Here is a 6000-nt window from a genome sequence, read left to right on the forward strand (position 1 = left end):
TGAAGACATGCCCTAAATCATGAAGGTGATATATAAAGAACTGAAGTTTGGAAAAGCTGAACTTGGGGATTTTCTTCCTTAGTTGTATAGGGAACACCAGTATATACAACACACACTTCTCTGTTTGATTGCTCAATTTTGGTCAATACATAATATTTGCTTATTTTATTTACTGTTATTATTGTTCACTGTTATGGTGATAACTTTCAACTTCTCTTTGCTAAGTGGGTTCTGAGACAAGAGGGTTGTAACTTGCTTAGAATAAGAGCTAAGAGGAATAGAATAATATCAAGGCATTCCGCATATTAGGTTGAACTATATGAGGTTGCCAGTCAAAACTTGTCCAATATCAGCAAGTCACATGGTTTAATTTGTATATCAGTGCTAGGTTTATATGTTGTGTAACACACCACCCCAAAATTCTGTGGCTTAAAATGGCAACCGTTTTCTTACGTTGAATGATTCTTGGGCTGACTAGGGTTGGCTGCCTGGGTTTGTGTTCCTCTTCTTCATGAGTCTGGGTCTGCTGGGGCTTGAGTAGGCTGGAATGGTCAACGTGATTCACCCACACGGCTGGCAGTTACTGTTGGCTGTCAGCCGGGAGCTCAGCTGTGGCTATCAAAGACAACCTTGGCTCTTTGCTTTGTCGAATGGGTTTCTCACAACATGTCCTGGGTTTGGATGTCCCAGACCATTATTTCCACTGCATTCTCTTTGTCGAAGCCAATTCACAAGGCCAGCCCAGATTCTGAAGGTTGAGGGTGGGAGGTAGCGCCACGTCTTGATGTGTGTGGGAACACGTATCTACAGAGTGAAGAAGAAATATTGGGGATCATCTCTGGAGATGAGCTAGCACCAGGAAACACTTCACTGGTGAGTATAAGAAAGATGAGTCAGGGGAGTTTTACTCAAATAAGGACACAATGTGATAAGTGAGTAGTATAATGGTGGATGCTATTAATTCCTTAGTGTGTGCCAGTAAAAATTATAATGCTCAAAAGGACACTGTGACTTGAAATGTCCAAAAATTTTGATGCATAATCTAAAAGGAGTAATAAGACATGTGCACAGATAGCCATAATTCAAGTGAAAATTGATGCGTAAAGATAAAGCCGAGAGGAGAACAACACTGACCCTGGCCAGGGGAGATAGAAGGACTCAGACATAGCTGCATGAAGGAGGTACTATTCAAGCCGCACTGTGAATCAATGGATAAGATGTAGAAGTCACTATAAGGAAGGGCAGAGATACTCCAAGTGGAGGCGAAAGTGTGAGCACAGGTATGAGGGAGCAGAGGCCTCTGACTTCCACGTAAATAACAGGAAACCAGCCCATTTGGCAGACACATCGGAAAATGTAGAAAAGTACAGTAAGAACTGAAGTTGAAAAAGTAAGCTGCAACAAATTGTGGGAGGCCTTAAATGCTGCCTTGGAAATTTCGGCTTTGTTCAGGAGGAAGAGCCATTGAAAGGAACCAACAGCATCAGGGCAACGCTGCAGGAGGTTGGCACCTCATGTGCATCTGATGTTTTCTGTCTATCCCTTTGTCCCCTGACTATTCTCAGAGGCTCTCCTCCCAGCTTTCTGCCTTTAGGGGTAATTTCCTTTCCATTATATAGTTCCGGGGCTGCCACAGTAGTAAGAAATGGGAGAACCATTTTTTTATATGTGGATAAAACAGAATATTATTTAGCTACTAAGATAACATTTTCAAAAACTCTTTATTGGCATGGGAAAATGCCTATGTTCCAGTAAAGAAATAATAAAATAATAGATTAAAAAATAATAGATTAATAAAAACAGAATAAGAATTGTATGTAAAATATGAAAGCATCATAAAAATCGGAATATTGTGTGTCTATACGCATATACACATAGAGAGAGGAAAGGAGATCAGAGTGTTATGCTGACAGTGGTATTATGGGTATTTTTACTTTATTTATACCATATCCACTTTCCAAATTAGAATGTATTACAGTTATAGTCAAGGAAGTTAATTTCTAGTGTGCTAACCATAGCAAGTAAGTCTTCAAACAGCAACCAAGTGAAACCAGCATCCTATCTGAACTTGAGACTTGGAATTCTCAAAGACCTATAAATATTAAGGGCTCTGCAATCCAGACATGGAGTGAGACAGCTGCTTTGGTTCTCTGAGTATCTGAGTGTTTGCTCTGAAGGGAATGAAAAGGAGAGGAAAGTACTTGAACAACCTTTCACCACTAAACCACCTCTGGAATTTCTAAATAAAGCCTTGGAGGGAGGGAAGGTGACATGAAGAGCCTGCACACCATCACGCCACACTCTGACAGGGCTTGGAGAAGGACCCAGCCAGAACTGCTTGACACACTGAAGTGACATATTGAGGTTTAAACCTCAGGGTACCGCGATTTGACCAGCTATCCAGCCGACCACAGGTGCCTCATGCAAATTTTGACTTTATGTCTCAAGAATCATTTGTTCACTGTTTTCCAGTCTTGCATAATCTACTACTGTGGGAATCTGATAATACTTAAATAGATAAAGAAGGATTTAAGGAAATCCTGGGAAAGGAGAAAAACTGCGACTTTATTATTTTAAATTACTGTGTTTGAGCAACTGAATTTACTAATTCGTTTTATTTCCTCAGAAATTTTAAACCAAGTAGCTCTGCAATTTTGTCTACATCTTTGATATAAAAAAAATACTCTACTTTACGTCCCTTCCAGTTTCACCCTTGCTAACAAAGTCTGCTTTTGGGCCCTTCATTCTGCCATGCAAAGGGGACATGGACTCCTCTAGGTTTTATCTGAATAACACTAGTCCTAATTTTTCAAACTGTCTGAACAAAGGCAAGAAAGTTAAGAAGTCTTTTTAAAAGAGTTTTTATAGTTTTATCAGGAAGAGAAAGGAGAGACATGACTAATAGTAACAGAGAAATTCTAGAGGACTAGATCTTTCTTTTTCCTATTTCCTTTTGAAGACATATATCCTCAGGATCTTAGGATTATGATAGCATAAACCAGCTTGTTTCTTTTTAGTCAATAAATGAGGTCGACATTAATGACATGCATAGAGGAATGGGGACCTTGATAGTTTTCTCTCGGCAGTGGTCCTTTTGCTTCCAGGGTTAAGGTTTCTCTGTTGTTCAGGCTGATCAAAGCTGGGGAACAAACCCCTGCTTGATGTGTCTGGCACATTTTTAATGAGACCTTGTAAAAGAGAACTGATAAGTAATATTTATCAAGAATTTACTGCATGCCTATCCTGGATTAAGTGCTTCGCATGAATTATTTGATACTCACATTAATCCAGCTAAGTACTGTTATCTGACCAATAGAAAAACTAAACTAGAATACTTAAGTAATTTTCCTAAGTTCAGTAATCAATGAAGCTTTGGTTGACTATGGTTTGTCTGATTCCAGAACTGGCATTGTTTCCTTTAGTTCATATGTATGAAATAGACTTCTACAGGCTTAGACAACTTTGCAGGACAGATGGCTAGTAATCTTAAAAAAGAAATTTATCTCAGGTCCTCAGTTTGTTTTGGGAAGGAAGAAAGGCTGGTAATATTGTTCAGATAAGTTTTTGTTGTGTGTTTTCTGAAGAGCATAAGAATCCCAGATTACTTATGCTAAATATCCAGGATTGTTCACTGGACACTTATCTCCTTCTGTTGAATTCAAAAGAAACATATGGGTTACTATGTTTAAATGGCCATCTGCCGTCAGGAACAAATTCTTGAGGAAATTGCTTTGGACCTAAAGTACAGCACATGTTTGATTGTTACATATACTGTACTTCTTGAATCTGGAAACTTTGAAAGAAAGAGCTTAAAAGTCAGCAAGAAGGAAAATGGGGAAAAAAAGGGAATAATTTTAAAAGGCAAATGAGTGCTTTATAGTGTTCTGTACTAGTGTGCTTTAAAAAGAATTAAACATGCCCCAAAAGACCCAGTCTGACCCAAAATTGGTGCTATTGCACCAAACAAACAAAAAGGCAATAAGATACAGATAGTAAAGAAAATCTAGTTAACGTGTGTTTAGCTGAAACTGATCATTTTGGAAAAGAGAAGCTTAGCCCCAATTTTTGTGGTAGGCCAAATAATGCCCCCCCCCCCCAAAAAAAAGCATTCATGTCCTAATCTCTGGAACCTATGAATATGGTACTTTAAATGGTAAAAAGGCATTTTGCAGGTAGGATTAAGGATCTCAAGATGGGGAGATTATCCTGGATTTCTGAAGTGAGTCCAATATAATCAGAAAGGTCCTTATAGGAGGAAGACAGGAGGGACAGAGTCATTATTTTAAAATTTTAAAATTAATTCCATCTTAGTTTCTTTTTCTTTCCTAAATTCTTAAAATGGATATTAAGTTCTTTTCTCCTCTTTGATTTTTTTTATATTTTCTTTCTTTAACAATGAAATCATTTAAGAATATATATATGTTTCCCTCTGACTACAGTGTCTGCTGTGTTCTACAGGTTTTGGTAGAATGTCTCTTTTTCACTCATCTCTAGATAGGTTGGTTATCTTTTCATGTTTGATCCAAAAATTATCTAGAAGCATAAGTCTTAATTTCCAAGAAATTCCAAATTTTTGTTCTTGTCACCATTATTAGTAAATGTTGTCTTAGAAGTTCTAGATTATGCAAAACAAGAGCATGAAATAACTGGTTTCAGAAAGATGAGGTCAAGTTATCTGCTTTTGCTGATGATATGATTGAAACCCTAGAACATCCAATGAATTTGAATAACGACTGCAATAATACTGAGCAGTAATGGTAAAATAGTTGGATACAAGATAAATATTCAAATATCAACAACTTTATTTTAATAATAAGAGCCTAGAAGTAGAAATGAGAAAAAATTTTCTCAATATTGACAAACACTACAAAATAATTAGATACAAATTTGTCAATATAGTTTATAAAGAAAACTATAAAATCTTATTAGAAGACATAAAATATTGAAAAGTATACAATAAGCTCAGTCAAAGACAATTTATTTGGAAGCAGCTATGCTTACCACTATACACCACCAATGTTGTACGACAATTTATTTGGAAAGAGTTTTTGCAATGCTAAGCTTGAGCAGAGAATAAATATCAATAATACACAAACATTTATAAACTGATAGAAGAGGCAAGCAACCAAACAGGAAAATGGACAAAGTATATGAAAATTCACATGAAGAACAAATTCACAGAAGTGAAAATCAAAAAGATCAAAAAACATATGAAAATATGTGCAACCTTAATAGTAAGGATATTACAAGTGTGTTAAATGAGCTCATCAAAGATTAAAATCAGACACAAAAGGCTTATTTCTAAAAGAGATGTGAGAAAAGCAGTACTCCCATACATGGCTGGGAGAAATACATATAAAATCTTTCGGAAAAGGAATCTAGCAGCATCTAATTTTTTTAATACAAATAACTTTGCTCTTGGGACTCTCTACTATAGATATAAAAGCATCTGTTTACAAGAAGGCATATATGCTGGAATATTTGTTGCAGGAATATTCATGGTGGAAAAAAGCTTAAAATAATCAATGTGTCCTCATCCATCCATTCAGAAAGCGTGTCTTTACTGAACTGTTAGGTTCTTTGCTCCTCGCTAGATACTATGAAGTATAATAAAGGTCTCCCACTTTCTGAGAACTCTGGTTGTAGCTAAGGAGCCAAGACATACAGGCACAGTTACGTAACAGGACAGAACAGGATATTTCAGATCCTAAGCAAAGGCCAGGAAAGCAGGCGGGGGAGTGGGGGGAGTGGAGGAGAGAAAAGGGAGGGTGTGTTCTGGGAACGGGGAATGATTCTATCAGAGAAGAGAATCACATCCCAGTTATCAAGAAAAAAAAATCCACTAATTTTTTTTTTTTTTTTGGGGGGTACACCAGGTTCAATCCACTAATTCTTGACTAATCCTGATGAATGGAGGTAGATTGCCAATCAGCATAGAAAGGAGAGCTTGACATGAACCTTCTAAGATTCTGAAGCTTTTAAAATAAAAATGGAGCAGTA

This window comes from Hippopotamus amphibius, chromosome 1 (genome assembly GCF_030028045.1).
Source record: "Hippopotamus amphibius kiboko isolate mHipAmp2 chromosome 1, mHipAmp2.hap2, whole genome shotgun sequence".
Classification (NCBI taxonomy): Eukaryota; Metazoa; Chordata; class Mammalia; order Artiodactyla; family Hippopotamidae; genus Hippopotamus; species Hippopotamus amphibius.